This window comes from Palaemon carinicauda, chromosome 1 (genome assembly GCF_036898095.1).
Source record: "Palaemon carinicauda isolate YSFRI2023 chromosome 1, ASM3689809v2, whole genome shotgun sequence".
Taxonomy (NCBI): Eukaryota; Metazoa; Arthropoda; class Malacostraca; order Decapoda; family Palaemonidae; genus Palaemon; species Palaemon carinicauda.
This window is the reverse complement of record NC_090725.1, coordinates 277,106,289-277,124,821: the sequence shown is the minus strand read 5'-3', so window position 1 is coordinate 277,124,821 and position 18,533 is coordinate 277,106,289. Positions and strand designations below refer to the sequence as shown.

The following is an 18,533-nucleotide window of genomic DNA, read 5'->3' as shown; positions in this document are numbered from 1 at the left end:
GGAATTTGATATCCTTCTACAAGCTGATAGCTTGTTACCATCCAACCTGCTATTTTCCTTAAGAATTCTATTAGGTCCTTATTTAAACTAGAATCTGACAATTTTTTTTTAATACCTATCGGGAATCATTGAAGAAGTCTCACATTGCTAATTCCTATTCCAATTTGACGGTTACTGATCCCCATACTGTAATATCAAGTAATCTCTGCCATATCTAAATATATTGGTATCCCAGAACGATTTCATCTTCGGATCTTGTCTGCAATATGAATAGGATACCACAGTAGTTGATTATCGATTTCTTTTGCCATTTTTCTATTCCGACATATCTGTATTACTAGGGAAATATCGATTGAGTGTCCTGGGTTGAATTAATTTTCCTCTTTGATTGTGTGTTATTGACAATGTAGATTACATCTCTCTCTCTCTCTCTCTCTCTCTCTCTCTCTCTCTCTCTCTCTCTCTCTCTCTCTCTCTCTTCTTTTTTCTCTCTCTCTCTCTCTCATTATATATATATATATATGTATATATATATGCATGCATGTATATATATATATATATATTGTGTGTGTGTGTATGTATGTATGTATGTATGTATTCGTGCGAGTGAAATCTTATCTTTGCGAAAAAAAAGAATGAAGTAGATTTCGGTTTCAGGATAAGATGGAATCAGAATTTCCTTTTTAGTATTGAATATTTGGTAGTTGAACGTATTTCTGATGTCTTTTACGTAATTCTTCTTCAGGTCTGTATCCTCTGAGCGATTTAATTGAACTTCAATATAAAGTCTAGGGCATGATATTTCAAGATATGAAATATTTGGAAATTCCGAAATCGATCAAGTATTCACAAATGAAACATTAATAAAGAAAATTTATATGGAAAATATCAAGAGTAATTCTGAAATCACCTGAATGAATTTTCCCAAGGCTTCAAACAGTCTCATAACTGACCTCACAATCGTTTGACTATGCTTGCGATTCTAATCTTCCGAGCTGTGATCTCTTGTCCAATGTAGGCTAAACTTTGAGGTGTGTTCGCCCACTAGAAAATGTAAACTCCGTTGATCTCAGATTCGATTCTCTTTCGAACTGTTCTGTTCCTTGTGGCAAGCTGTGGTCTCGCTTCTACAGAACTTTTTCCTGCAGTGAAGTAATGGCTGTATCTCCATTAAACGTTTGAAGGTTTAAAGGCAGCTCATGAATGACTGGAGCAAGGGACAGTGACATTGCCCTATCGTGTAAGACAATGCCCTAGAGATTGACCATATATACATATGATCAGCGCCCAAGCCCCCTCTCCACCCAAGCTAGGACCAAGGAGGGCCAGGCAATGGGTGCTGATGACTCGGCAGATAGACCTATAGGATCCCCCAAACACCCCATCCTTAGCTCATAAGGATGGCGAGGTTGCAGCGACCAAAGAAACTAACGAGCTTGAGCGGGACTCGAACCCTAGCCTGGCGTTCACCAGTCAGGGACGTTACCACATCGGCCATTCTTATTATATCGAATATTCTCTGATGAAGTTTACGATTCCATACAATGAGGTTGATATCTCGTTTTCTCGGCTGGTCTCATTTGTGCAATGCAGCCTTAACCATTAGGCTTACTCACCCCTTCAGAGTATCTAGGCTTGCACATTACGTTGGTTCCTGATTCCATTTCCCTTGGAATGGCATCACTCCTCACAAAAGCATGTGGTCTCATTGCTCCAACATTCTCTCTGGAATGAAGTGTCTTCTACACTTCTATCCATATTAACTATGTTTTCAAGTTCACAATAAAAATATGGTATCTTAGTAACGTCAAAAAATCTAAGTCCTCTATCCTGACTGACTGTATTTGTTTTTCCATTTAATGTTTGCTGTCAACACATGTTTTAAATAGATTATTTACGTAACTTTTTCGGCAGTACTGCATTGGTTAAACGGTGGAATTACACTTAAATATAAAGCCTATGGCGATGCTACTTTAAAATACAAAATCATTTGGAAACTCCAAAATTAATTAAACAGTATTGATAAGAAATACTTCAAGATTCTCTGAAAGGGAAAATTTCAAGTTTAATTCAAAAATAGATAAAGGATTTTTTCACACGGCTTCACACAATTTCTAGACCGATATCAAAGAATTCCCATTTTAGACAAAGTTTACGGTTCCACTCTTTGCAACGGGATTAAATTGGTTATCTTATCCAAGGCAGGCTAAACTGTTAGGCTTACTCGCCCACCTCCAGGCCCAAAAAAATGAATTATAATATGCGCTTATTTCGGATTTGAATCCCCATATAGATGTGGTGTTCCTTTTGATAGACTGTGGTCTCGCTGCTTCAGAAATTTTCTCTGAAATAAACTATAGTCCATTTCTTTTAGCGATGCAGATTTGCACCGACTCGCAGGGGTGCTCTTTTAGCTCGGAAAATTTTCCTGATCGCTGATTGGTTAGAATTATCTCGTCCAACCAATCAGCGATCAGGAAACTTTTCCGAGCTAAAAGGGGACCGCTGCAAGTCGGTGCAAATCTGCATCGCTAAAAGAAATTGACTATAGTCTGTACTTCCACACAACTGATGCTGTTTCGCTTCTTTCTTTAAAGAAGTTCATTATCCCATAGTTGCAAAGGGGTTGATGTCTGCGTTTCTCAGCTGGTGTAGCTTGAAAAAATGCATCCTAAACCGTAGGGCTCACTTGCCTCCTCAGAATATCTAGACTTGCAAACTAAGTTGATCTCCGATTCCACTCCTCACAACAGCTTGTAGTTTCATGGTTCCAACATTCTCACTACAGTGAAGTATCTTCTACGTTTCTATTCAGGTTATCCATGGCTTGCCAGTTCTGAATTCAGTTTTGTTAGCTTGTATTTACGTTTATAATGAATAAATTATGTTTTGATAGCTTTTAAAAGTCAAAGACATGACTCTGGATATATATGTGTATATATATATATATATATATATATATATATATATATATATATATATATATATATATATATATGTATATATATATGTATGTATATATGTATATATATATAAATATATATTTGAGTATATATATGCATATATATACATATACATAAATATGTATGTATTTATACATATATATATATATATATATATATATATATATATATATATATATATATATATATATGCATGTATAATTGTATGTATTCATATGTATTCAAACCGAGTATATGATCATGATAGAAGTGAAACTCTGAAAGCAAAATATTTATTTCCCCTTTATTTTGATTTTTTCTTAAGCTAAGTATAACAATCAGTTTTACTGAATGCAGCATAAGTTCTTGGGGTGGTCTTCAAGCAATAAGCAGCTGTCCTAAAGCAATCTAGGTACTGGATTAGCAAGGGATGGGTCAAGGACGTTAACCAGAGTTAATGATGATCATCAGTTTCTCTTTTAGATCTCTTTCGAACACCTGGTGGTGAATGAAGTTAAGGTTAAGTCTTAAGCTTAATAATCCTATATAACGTCACCCTCATAAACTAACTGCCTAAGTCATTTTCTCCACTTGTTGGGAAATAAAATAAAAACTTCTCATTACCTAATTCCTTATATCATTGTGTTGAGCTTCAATTAACAAATTCTAATTCACAAATTCTTCTATTAAGAATTTGTGAATTGAAACTCAAGGTAATGCTATAAAGAATTAGGAAATGAGAAGGTTTTTTTTTTTTATTTCCCAACAAGTGGAGAAAATGACTTAGGCAGTTAGTTTATGAGGATGACGATAATAAAGAGCAAGTGTCTGGCTATATGAATATTTATATAGTTCTATTTAGTGAATCATGGGAGGAATTGCAAAATAGAAGATTTTTAATAGAGAAAGCAGAAATATGCGACTGAAAATGAATATAAGTAAAACCAAGATAATGTTCAATGAAAATACAGAGATAACAAATAAGAGCTATGGGTGAACCTCTAGAAATGGTTAATTAATGAATATACAGACAATAAGCGTTTTCCCAGGACATGAGAAGGATAAGTATTTAATCAGATGGTCCTACCAGTATTTACTTATGCATCAGAAACTTAGAATTATACTACAGTATAGCCTTTGAACATAAGCTAGTTACAGCTCAGTGATCTATGGAAAGAATAATGATGGGAATAATACTAAGAGAGAAAAAAAGCAACATGGATACGAGAGAAAACTAAAGTACAGGATATTCTAACAACATGTAGGAAAAATAAATGAATATGGGCTGGGCATATAATTAAAATGACAGATAATAGGTGGACATTAGGAATAATAAAATGGGTCCTTAGAGATTAGAAAAGAAGTAGGGGTAGGAAGAGAAAACGATGGATTGACGAACTAAGAAAGTTTGTGGTTGTGGACTGTCATAGAAAGTCTATAAACAGACGCAAGTGGAAGGACATATCTTAGGCCTTTGTTGTACAGTGGACTAGTAACGGCTAATGTTGAAGATGCTATATATATATATATATATATATATATATATATATATATATATATATATATATATATATATATATACATACATACATATATGATTATTTATCTTCCTTTCATGCTAAGCGGCAACCCCTCGGAATCGACAATCTCCCACCATTTGCGTTAATTTCAAGAGATTTTAGAGACAACAAGATTCCTTGTTATTCTACTGACAACACTTGATACTTAAGGAACATTGACGAGAAAATTTGTTTTTTAAAAGTACTCCAATTTTTAGTTGCTTTACATCAAATACTAAATTGAAATTGAAATGCTTTACAGCTAACAGCAATGTCTGAGAAATTGAGGTATCCGCCATTTTCCACTTGTGCGAATTTGATATATGGAGCTTGTTAATTCAGTTTTTCTAAAAGGGTATTTATATTTCAGTCTTTAGGCTTAATGGTCAAAACGTTGCTTACATCCCGAAATATTTGTTCAGGTATTTGAATAATCTTATGAATCATAATGATCTAAGAAAAAAAAAAAAACGCTAATATGAATTTGAAAGAATTGGTGAAAGAGGGTCGTCCATTACCATATCAAAATTTTGTTTGTAGAATTTTCCCTTGATCATGAGCTTAATTTTACACAAATTAATTTGAAATTCCGTCGGACTGCTATTGGTAAAAGAATAGCCCTTCCAGCTCATTTCTGAAATATTCTAAAACCGATTCAATTGAAGGGTTGCAAGTAATGACAATCCATAAAAAATTACCAATAAATATTGCAAAGCCATTTGTTTATATTGGAGCTAATGGATTAATCGAATGTATGTCTGGTATAGTTATTATTAACGGTGATATCAGTTTTGTAAGATAAGTTAAAGTTTACTTGTGGTTTTGCTAATCTTTATAAGACAATGATAGTAAATTACAGAAAACAGGGATATAAAGTCTTTATTATTGTAAATATTATTTTGAGATTACATTTAGATGAATAAATTGCCTAGACAAGGAATTTTCTATACAAATTATTATAATGTAAATTAAATTACCAACAACTATTGCTATTGTAATAAATTTATCAGGCTTAATATTGTGAAGATTATATCGCTTTGAAATTAAACATGAATATTTCTAGATCATTAGTGGAGATTAGTTTTACCAAGGGATTTCATTGGAGAATATATAATTCATATCAAAATATCTTGAAATAGATGCGGAAGGTCAAGTGAAGACGCTGTAGACGCTGTAGATGAAGTTGACATCACATTTGGCAATGCAAATGATGCGCCGTATCCTAAAGCAATCGACTTCATCACTCCAGCCTCGTGTCACAACGTGGTTTTTTTCGTTGTAAACTGTTAGTAAAAACCGTAATTTAATAGGAAATTCACCGTAACAATCTACTGTTCTCAGCCCTATTTCAGAAAAATACAGGCGACCGTAATTTTACCTTACTTTTTTATTATTTTTTACGGGTTGGTGACCGTAATATCACTCCTTTACGTCCATAATTCCGTTTTTAAAACGGCAAAAATCCGGGAATAAATGTTACCAGACATTTGCCGTTTTTATAATGCAAATGTTTAACTGTATATCTATTTATTGAGAAGCGATAAGATTATTCATGTCAATAAGGACGATAAATACAATGCTTAGTAATAATGAATAACGTACATTACCACTTGAAAGGGAGATTCAATAAGATAGAGTAATACATATTTAAAATGTTGAATCAAAAGATTGCTTTATGAGATGACGGAAATAGTTCTATAAGACCTATGGTTATTTATATCTCATTCTCGTTCAAGTTTAAGAAAGATCCGATAAAATTGCCATTATCCGTTGCCAGGATATAGATCAGAAACGCCTTGAATTAATTCATTAAACCTAACTGAAATATTAAAAGGCATATATAACATCCATGCCAACTCCTACTTGGTAAGGTTTATATAAATATACTCATCTTGTAGAGAACTGTCATCTGAATATGGGTTCAGAATATCTTGAAATTGAACTTGCCGGAATATAAGTTGCCTATTATTAGTAAAATTTGCGGAATGAATTAAATTGTGTGCGTTATTGCAAGTTCCTGTTTTATGAAAAAATTCTATGAACAAACGTTTCCTCTGGCTAAAGGTAGCTGTCTTTCACTTGTTCTAGGAAATCCGTATTCTTTTTATCACATAAATACTGTAGAATAAGCAATTTCAACATGTGTAAATTATTTTCGGGACATCCTATTATTACAAGAATTGCTGTATTCCCATCAATGTTCCTCTCGGTCGTGATTTATTTAATAGTTAATCATAAAATATTAGAAAATAGATTATATTTTAGATACCTACAGAATAAATCTGACGAATTGTTGAAAACAAATGAGATTGGAAGAAATATTTTTGAACCCCAATGGCGTCTCTTATTTCACCAGCATTTAGACAGGAGAACTAGTGTTGAAAATGTTTGACATAGATATTTCTTTTCATATAACAACACATCAATATATTTTCATAAGAAACATCTTTCAAAGTAGCGATAAAATCGTTTACAAAAGATTTACATGTTATTAAATCTACATGTAATATCTGTTTGAACTATCAAAGTAATTAAGACTCGCTTTTGCACAACTAAGTGAAAAGTCCACTTAGGGTTGATTTGTCCCACAGAACTATGATAACAAGATGTAATAATAATGTCTGAAGAAAACTAAAAAGGAAAATATCTTCATTAAGATGTAATAACCTTCATCCCATTAGTCAAAGATTTGTAGGAGATTTGAAAGAGGAACAAAGTAATATCAACAGGACACCCTCAAATGTAAAGTACATGTGCATGTTTATAAGTTGTAAGAGAATCGCCATGCACTCCGTATTTCACCTTCCTTATAGTCATTTACCGTAGGTTGTATGTTATGCTTCGTTTTGATATCGTGAGGGAAAATCTCTGTACTTCTGATTATATCTCCCACATATAATAAAGAATAAGTATATATATATATATATATATATATATATATATATATACACATATATATATATATATATATATATATATATATATATATATATATATATATATATATATATATATATATATATATATATATATATATATATATATATATATATATATATATATATATATATATATATATATATATATATATATATATATATATATATATATATATATATATATATCTTTCCAGTCACGCTCAACTCTCCCCGTCCCTCGAGTAGTGGGACAGGAAGTTGTCATACCCAGGTGAGAGGCTGGTGCGTATGTTAGCATATCAATATAAATAATTAGCCTTCATTTTTTTGGCGGGTTGCAGACACTACACTCTCTCTCTCTCTCTCTCTCTCTCTCTCTCTCTCTCTCTCTCTCTCTCTATATATATATATATATATATATGTATGTATGTATGTATGTATGTATGTATATATATATATATATATATATATATATATATATATACATTATATATATATATATATATATATATATAATGTTTGTAAAATACGAGAATAAGTCTCTTCAAAATCTTTACAAAATCAAGTTCTTTAAGGCCGGGTTTTGAGGAAGTTTTTATTTCTCTCTACCGCGACAGCAAATTTAGTCTCGTGCTTTATTCTAGCCATGACATACGGAGAATGTAATCATCAGCAATGAACCTTCAGCTATCACTTACTCTTTTTATCGGCATCCTACTCCTATCTTTTATTTTTTTTTTAGAGAAACTGGAAATGTTTACAAGGAGATCCCACCGCCCTCGCACGCTACCCACCTACAGAAACATCACCTTTCCTTCATGATTGGCTGCCTGGGGATATTGTAGCTCATTTGGGGCCACGTGATTGGTTGATATTTGCCCCTTTACCTCTATGCCGCGCGGTGATTGGTGGAGGTGTGACGTCAAACGGTGGGAAGGAAGGTTTCCCGACCGGGCCACAGGGGTGGGGTTTGCTGGGGAGACGGTCAGACACGTCGTGGTTGGCCTCGCAGAAGGTAGTGCTCGAGTAAGTAGCGGACTTCCACGCGATACACACCACACTCATTCCTGATTCATTTCAGTCACACTTACTACACTCCTGTTGCTCACACCCTTATCTCAGAGATATATATATAAATTATATCCTTCCCAACCTCTGACCAACACAGACACCTCCATCACCTGCTGCTCCTGCTAACCTGCCGAGGAGTCACACCTCTGCTTCGACCACACCTCTCGCCAAAGTTTACCTCGTGACTAAACTTTTCCCCGCTTCTTCAGGTAATCAGGTAAAGCACTTCCTTTGTGGTTTTTATATTTCTTATTCTATCTTGTATTCTTGTTTATTCTTTTGTGTCTTTCATGCCATTTAGACTGTGATAGAATTTTTTTCTTCAAGGGGATCTTGTTAAATTTTGCGTGTGTTTAATGTACCTTATTTTGGCGTCTGCAGTTAATTATATGAATTATTCTGTAATTCACTTTTCTCTGCGTGATATATCCTCTTTAATTTTCTTTTATTAGTCACTAGGAACATTAGGAGAAAAAACTTACTCGATGTCTTCCATAGAAGTTTATTTATATACCTAAAATTATTTTTATTGTATTTTTTTATATTATTGTGCTACTGGGCGGTCTCACAAGTTTTAATTGGTGATGAGGATGAACCTCTACAACATCTTGAGAAATATTTGATAATTTTTAAAGGCTTATATTTTGTTGTAACAAAGAATTTTTACAATTATATAAGTTTTTTTCGTTATATGCATGTAAATTTTTCAAAAAAATGTTTCTCTTTCTTTTTCTGGTTTTTATGTGAGCACTGCAGTTATATTTAATTTCTTCATACTTTAACGGTGCCTTATTTCATGATAAATCACCATAAATGATTACTCTCTCTGTCTCTCTCTCTCTCTCTCTCTCTCTCTCTCTCTCTCTCTCTCTCTCTCTCTCTCTCTCTCTCTCTCGTTTCAAGACTTGAACAATGTAGTTTGCAGAAAACTTATATGACTAAGATCAAAGTCTCTCTAGCTATAAGTGTTTCTACACAAAACCCAAGAAAATTCTCTACGTACATTTTTTTGCACATCATTACGTTATTTTTCATATGACATTTATTAAGAAATTACATGTAAGCCCTCTGGGAGGGTGAAGGAGGGAATGGCGTAGGTGACAGATTAATCAAAAGGGAAATTAAGAGTTTATTCTTTTGGGAACTCTATTAGAAATATTGATAAAATGCATTAATCAAATATTGTTTTGAGTGACAGAGGCATTGCTATTTGTCGTAACCTAACTCACAAACACTTATTTGTTAAGAAACTCTCTCTCTCTCTCTCTCTCTCTCTCTCTCTCTCTCTCTCCTCTCTCTCTCTCTCTCTCTCTCTCTCTCTCTCTCTCTATATATATATATATATATATATATATATATATATATATATATATATATATATATATATATATATATATATATATATATATATATGTGCGTGTGTGTGTATTTATATATACATTATGGAAATATGTGTGTATATTAATATATACATTATGGATATATATGTGTGTGTGTAGTTATATCTCTTTCGTGGCTCATAATCACCCACAATCCATCTGCTCATAATTTATTAGTTAATTAGAGACTTGTCTTTTACAGAACAGAATAAAGAATATTGTGCTGTCCTTTAATTGACTAAAATAATGGACTGCTCTGGATTCATCTTTTGACCGATCATTATTAAATGATTAATTATGCACAGGCTGTCTGGTCTCTGTACCTTTAAAGAGCCTAGGATTTGGTGGTAATGAGAGAGAGAGAGAGAGAGAGAGAGAGAGAGAGAGAGAGAGAGAGAGAGAGAGAGAGAGAGAGAGTTTATGAATTATGTGAGCATTTATTAGACTACTAAATGTTGGGATTTGTAATAGTGTCATGAAGAGCTAAATGATTACTGAAATGATTTTATGAGGACAAAATTATTAATACTTTATACCGGTTTGAAGATATATATATATATATATATATATATATATATATATATATATATATATATATATATTATACACACCCATATATATATATATATATATATATATATATATATATATATATATACATATATAAATATATATCATATATATAATAATGTTTTATAATTAACTCTCTCTCTCTCTCTCTCTCTCTCTCTCTCTCTCTCTCTCTCTCTCTCTCTCTCTCTCTCTATATATATATATATATATATATATATATATATATATATATATATATATATATATATATACATATATATATATATTCATATATAATATATATATGTATATATATGTATATATATGTATATATATTTGATTAGAGAAAGAAAAAGAATCGGCAATTAACTGGAAAGGATAATCATTCAGAACCCGTACTTTGCTTGTCGTAAATCACTCCATGCCTCAACTTCACCAGGCAAAAGAAAAAAGAATTATCTGTTTTTCGGTCGATGGAAAAACATTTATTGAGTTACTGAGGTTGTGGGGGAGTGTGTGTGTGTGTGTGTGTGTGTGTGTGTGTGTGTGTGTGTGTGTCAGATAGGTAGTTACACTCAACTGAGAATGTGTTGTAGATAGCAACCTCACTTCTTAATCCAATGTCTTTATTTGCTCAATCACATCCGTCTATTTATTATTGGTTATTGACGTTTAATTTTGCTTTCCTTAAATTGAATTAGTGTTTACCTGTGATTCATTAGTTTGGGGTAGTCTTTGTTGCAAGTTCATTTCGATTATTACGTACCGATAGCGCCCTTAGTCCTCTAAATTCTTTGTTTTCATGATTCTTTAATTATATTACCATTTTTTTTTCTCTTGAACCTTTCTTTACTATAAATCAAGTATTTCACCCAAGTCGCTCTCTACTTCTGTATTTGATATCCCTTACAGATTTAATTTCTTACATTTAACGAGGTCTTCACTTACTCTGATGCGTACTATTTTCATTGATTATCCTTTTATGTATCTCACTATTGTCATTTCACCAAAATGAAACGATCGTCTTTTTCTTTTTGCCAAGAACATATGATTGACTTTTACACTATCATATAAAATCTTTGCTGAAGTTAATCTGAGCCAATTTTGATGTCTTTTTTCCGCTTTCTACTTATATTTTTCTCCTTTCCATTGTGTGCTGTTGAGTTGGTTACTTCATATCTTGAATTTAATCTAATTTTCTTCTTTTATCGTACTTCGTCATATGTTAATTCAAGTTTTTAATAATTTCTTGTAATTACTGATGACGTTTCCTTTCAGCAGTCAGAAAAATACTCCCTCTACTGTTCTGTCTTTTACATAAAAGTGTTTGTAAATTTACGTTTGTATGTTATTGCTTTAATGCGGTTCTAATTTTACGACTATATAAGTTCATTAATCTTGTCATTTCATCACTTCACAATGAGGGAAATATGCAATGCCCCCTCCGAGTTTTTATTTCCTTTAAATACTTCACAATATGAATTTTATGACCCGATTTCAAACGCTCCTTCTTTATTTTTGCTTTCATGAGAGAGAGAGAGAGAGAGAGAGAGAGAGAGAGAGAGAGAGAGAGAGAGAGAGAGAGAGAGAGAGAAGTTCTTAAGTATTATATGTTCATTAAGCCCTTTCGTCATAAAGCTTCAGATTAAGAATTAATCTTGGAGGAATTACCGACTGTATTTCGGAAGCTAAATGATTTTGCAAATTAAATTTTATGCTCTTCTTTGTTCTGAATGCTTTGCGGAAATTTGATTATTGAATGCACACGCACATTTATATATTTAATAATGCATATATATATATATATATATATATATATATATATATATATATATATATATATATATAGATATAGATAGATAGATATATATAAATACTTATATATATATATATATATATATATATATATATATATAGGAGTGTGTATACACGTGTATATTTATATACATATATAAATATATGTATATATACATATACATATATATATATATATATATATATATATATATATTATATATATATATATATATAATGTGTGTATACTTATATATTTATATACATATATATATATATGTATGTATGTACAGTATTATATATATATATATATATATATATATATATATATATATATATATATATATATATATATATATATATATATATATATATATATATATTGACAGCAACAACAACAAATGCAGCCGTTTCTAGCCTATCGCAGGACAAAAGCCTTGGTCATGTCTGGGGTTTAGCCAGTTTTCATCACCACGCGAGGCATTCCTTGATTGCTCATAGCAAACCAGTCCCGTATGGGTGACCCTGGCTAATATAGCCCTGCTAATCTTGACGATACACAAACTATTTCACCACGTTAAGGTATCCCCACGTGTTTGTGTGTGTGTGTGTAACTCTCTGTGCATGTAGGACTACATCTACATTTTCCACATGGAATTCATAACCTCACGTTCCCCTCAGCTTTTTGGATGCGACGCTATCAGTAATACATGACATCGTCAAAGGAGACTCTACTTCGATGTCAAGAGGGGAGAGAACCCTAAATCAATCAGTCAATCAAAGGAGACACAACCTCTTTGGATTTGTATGGTCTCGATCACGCATTCCCGAGAATCAAATTCTGACATTATGACGGAACGAGGGACCGCATTTGATTTTCGTGGGTTTGGGATCAAAATCGTGCATGTCCGAAGAGTATTTTCTTTAATATGTATCCTCTGCGGATATATTCTTTTCTGAAAGCATATATATATATATATATATATATATATATATATATATATATATATATATATATATATTCATATCTATATATATGATATAAATGTTTTTTGGTTTATATATATATATATATATATATATATATATATATATTATATATATATATATGTATATATATGTATAATATATATATATATATATATATATATATATATACATATATATATATATATATATATATATATATATATATATATATATGTTTGTTTGGGTATATGTATATATATATATGTATATATATATATATGTATATATATATATATATATATATATATATATATATATATATATATATATATATATATATATACTGTATGAGCGTGTATGTATAGATATATCTGTTTACTTGTGTGAGGGTTGTTTTACTCTTCCACTTGCGGTGTCACATACCCAGAGAGAGAGAGAGAGAGAGAGAGAGAGAGAGAGAGAGAGAGAGAGAGAGAGAGAGAGAGAGAGAGAGAGAGAGAGAGAGAGAGATACTGTACATATGTTTGCTATAAATTTTTTCATGTTTCGTGGGGAGCACTTAAGGGTCACCACCTTCCATTTTCATTAGTGGATAATCCTCGTATGTTGTTCTGTTCTCAGTTTGCATTGTTTAACGTTGTTAGTTTTGATATTTGCGGAGGCTAATTGTAGTGATGGTATTGCTATAACTCTTATATGACTGGTTATAGTAATATATCTCATTTTTCTATCCCTGTTATCCCCACTAAAAGACATTTTACCCTTGCACACCAATGATTTTATTAAGTACTCCACAATTACAAATTAAGATGGTAATGACTTTCAGAACAATTACTCGTATAATAGGCAAACCTTAACACTGAACTTATCCGTAAATTTCATGTAGGGCAATGTCTGCAGTAATGAATATGAAATTGTAATTACGCTAGAAAAACTCCGACTGGAGGTAACTTGTTTAACTAATGCCAAGTAAAATTACTTTTGTGTTTCACCAATTATACAAAGAGTTGTCTTTGTGTGTTCTGAGCTTTCTAGTTGTGCCAAAAGTTGACGACATTTGACATTGAAATGTAAATTATGTTTATTAAATATATCATATACACTGATATAAATATATATATATATATATATATATATATATATATATATATATATATATATATATATATATATATATTATAATTATATATGTATATATATATGTGTGTGCATGCATGTATCTGTGTACGCACGGGTTTAAGTGTATGTGCGTGTTTGCATAAATAAGTAAGATTGACAACCTGTTTGAGAAGTAATCAGTTCCAACAGAACAAAGGAGAATTCTCTTCTAGAGAACTAAATAAGCGTCAAGTAAATTACTGTGCCTGTGTACGAGTTATTTATATTTTTATGTATTTCTAAACAGTTTTGTGATTATATTTCATATTTTTTATGTTAATAGGTATGATTGAAAATGTTATTTCTTTTAATCCAAATCTTGTCACTTAATCCCTGAAATCTAACACAAATTTCGACCTCTTTACCTGATTTAATTTTCTTTTAAATCTAACAATGATAATCATAGGTCCACGTTCAGTTTAGGAAGTCAATTCCTAAAGCTGTTTTAAACAACTGGTGTTTTATTCTCTTACTTCGTTTAATGACATTTTTTATATCGTACTAACAGGATCATTAAGCACCCATGTCCGATAGTTTTCATTACTAAATCACTCATTTCTCGTGTTCATATCAGATGGAAGTAAAAGCCAGTCCAATTAGTTTTAATGTCTGTTATCCGTGCCAACTGCATTTCTTTCAGCCATTTGACTCATTTTATGTCTTTGTAAAACATTGCTTTTATTTTTAGAAAAGATATTATTTTGTGTTATTTTGTATATTTTGGTTTTTAATGGTTTTAGAATTTATTAGCTTTGTTTAGAATCAACGTTTATTTTATTTCTTGAGAAAAAGCGGCAATTCCATATACATACATACACACACACACACACACACACACACACACACACACACATATATATATATATATATATATATATATATATATATATATATATATATATATATATATATAATGAATAAACACGTCTCAGCGACGTCCAAAAATCAAGACAGCTTCTCCTCGAACAGATCGTCCTGCAGATAGTTTTCATAACAGCAGAATTACATTTACTTTTCTCCATTTATTGTTTGGTGTCGACACGCGTTTCGAATCCAAATCATACAGTACATACACACACACGCATATATATATATATATATATATATATATATATATATATATATATATATATATATGTATATATATATATATATTTATATACATACATACAATATTAGTTTATAGACCAATGTTTATAAAGAACCCTAATGTTGAATCTTTAAAGTAATTTAATTCATTCATAGTGCTTTTTTCTTTTGTAGGATCACAATCATTTGTTTATCATTAATATTATTTTTTCATGGTATGGTATTCAAATCATTCTTAGTCATAAGGCTTAGAAATTTATACCTGGGAAGGCTACTTCAAATTTTAAGAAACGTTTTTATTTTTAGTTGTGAATAATAGAGTCCTCTTCCATAATAGAAATCATATTAAATTTTATTCATGGGAAAATTTTAACGCCTTAGACAATACATTGTACTTTTTTTCCTTCACTTCGTTTTGAGATGAGTAATATTTAATAATTTCTCTTCTCTGAATGTCAGAAGTAATTCTCGTATTGTCTCCATGAATTTACATTACGTACTATAGTTTTTGAAGCCCTCTTTTCGGTCTGCTTGAATTTCGGAAAAAAATCTCTTCATATGAATCAAAATAATTATTGATATGAATTTTTATGCAATATATATCAGCAACATCAGCTGTAACTATTGCGCTGCAGAACAAAGGTCTTAGGCATGTTTTTTTTTCCACTCGTGTCTGTCTTTCTATGCCAGTCTATACTCGCGAATTTTTTCAGTTCGTCAATCCATCGTCTTCTGTTCCTTCTCCTGGGTCTTTTACAATATCGAGGGACAAAATTCTGTTATTCTTAATGTCCATCTATTATCTGTCATTTTCATTATATGTCCTCCCCATGTCGGTTTCTTTTTCTAACATATTGTTAAAATATCTTTTACTTTGGTTCGCTCTCGTATCCATGTTGCTCTTTTCTGTCTCTTTATGTTATTCCCATCATTATTCTTTCCACAGCCCTTTTGAGTTGATAATATTGTAAGGCTTCATTAAGACTCCAACTTTCTGATGCAGAAGTTAACACCGGTAGGACCATCTGATTAAATTTTTTATTAGAGATAGTGGCATTTTACTTTTTGCTTTTATATATATATATATATATATATATATATATATATATATATATATATATATATATATATATATATAGAGAGAGAGAGAGAGAGAGAGAGAGAGAGAGAGAGAGAGAGAGAGAGAGAGAGAGAGAGAGAGAGAGAGAGGTAGTAGGTTGGCCAGGACACCTCCCACCCGTTGAGATACTACTCCTAGAGACTTATTGGGTCCTTTGACTGGCCAGACAGTACTACATTGGATCCTTCTCTCTGGTTTCTGTTCACTCTCCCTTTGCCTACACATACACCAAATAGTCTGGCATATTCTTTACAGATTCTCCTCTGTCCTCATACACCTGACAACACTGAGATTACCAAACAATTCTTCTTCACCCAACGGGTTAACTACTGCACTGTAATTGTTCAGTGGCTACTTTCCTCTTGGTAAGGGTAGAAGAGACTCTTTAGCTAAGGTAAGCTGCTCTTCTAGGAGAAGGAAACTCAAAAATCAAACCATTTTTCTCAAGTCATGGGTAGTGCTATAGCCTTTATACCATGGTCTTCCACTGTCTTGGATCAGAGTTCGCTTGCTTGAGGGTACTCTCGGGCACACTCGTCTATCTAATTTCTCTTTCTCTTATTTTGTTAAAGATTTATAGTTTATATTGAAGTATTGCTGTTGTTCTTAAAATATTTAATTTTTCCTTGTTTCCTTTCCTCACTGAGCTATTTTCCCTGTTGGGGCCCCTGGGCTTATAGCATCCTGCTTTGCCAACGAGGGTTGTAGCTTAGCAAGTAATAATAATAATAACAATAATAATGATAATAATAATAATAATAATAATAATAATAATGATAATAATAATAATAATATATATGTGCATAATATATATATATATATATATATATATATATATATATATATATATATATATATATATATATATATATATATATATATATATATATAAATAAATATATATATATATCCATTTTCATTATGAGGTTCTGTTCTCAGAGAAAATTCAGTACATCAGTTACTATCACATTTGTCCTTTAGCTGCTGAATGGTGGATGAACCCTCTATGCGGTAAAACTTTCACATCAATCACTTCATACACTGAGATGAAACGTTCATCAGCAGAACATTCAACTCTCCTACACACAATACCTTTCACACCTATCGTGCACGCGCTCTTTCCTTCTTAATATCTAAAGCCCCCACTTTCCAAAACGTTTTTTTCACCATCTGTACAATCCCCTCTTGGATTTCCTGTCCAACTTCCTAACATTTTTATGGTACCATTTTAAGGGACTATTTTAGTCCATCTTTTCCACATAACCAAACCTTGAAATAATGTTATCCATTTTAGTCGCTTACCATGATTTGTACTATTTTTAGATATCCATATTTCCGGACATATCAGGTTTTATATTATTACTATTATTGGCTAAGCTACGACCCAAATTGGAAAAGCAGGACGCTAAAGACCCAAGAGCCCTTTTTTTTTTTTTTTTTTTTTTTTTCTCATGAAGGCACCGTAATGAGTATAGGAATGCAATATCTGGTATTCGTCAGGTCAGTGATCTTAGCTCATTACTTTTCATTCCTACATTTCGCGTAGGAAACAAGCTCGTTGCATATGCAGATGATGCTTCTCTCTTTGTCTCAATTCCATCTCCTGAATATAGACGCGAGGTTGCTGAATTCCTTCGTAGAGATCTAGCTAAGATTAATTCATGGTACAAATTTTAGGGCATGAAGTTACTCGTAAACCCTAATAAAACTAAAAAACATGATTGTAATTAGGTCAAGGACAGTGGCTTCTCAACATCAAGATCTCTGCATTTATGTTTCTTTAATTATATACAACTCCTTTAAAATTTTAGGTGTGATTCTTGATTAGAAATTTTCTTTTTGAGAGACACATTTTGTCTGTTTCTTCTTCAAATGCGCAACAGTTGGCTTATTAAGAAAATCTTTTAATATTTTCAGTGATTAATGTATTTTGAAGAAATGTTTTAATTCTTTAATTCTGCCTTGTTTCGTGTAGTTTTCCT

General features: G+C 31.5%; 1 protein-coding gene across 2 annotated transcripts in view; it reads left to right on the top strand.

Annotated features, from left to right (window-relative positions):
- The first annotated feature begins 8,398 nt into the window (after nucleotides 1–8,398).
- Nucleotides 8,399–18,533, top strand: part of Tk (Tachykinin) — a 414,212-nt gene continuing 404,077 nt past the window's right edge. The window contains exon 1 of one of the 2 annotated variants that reach the window (XM_068391163.1): nucleotides 8,399–8,699. The gene's annotated coding sequence lies outside the window, so the exon portion shown is untranslated. Of the gene's footprint in view, nucleotides 8,708–18,533 lie in introns of both variants that reach the window. The other variant, XM_068391154.1, reaches the window with a different exon arrangement.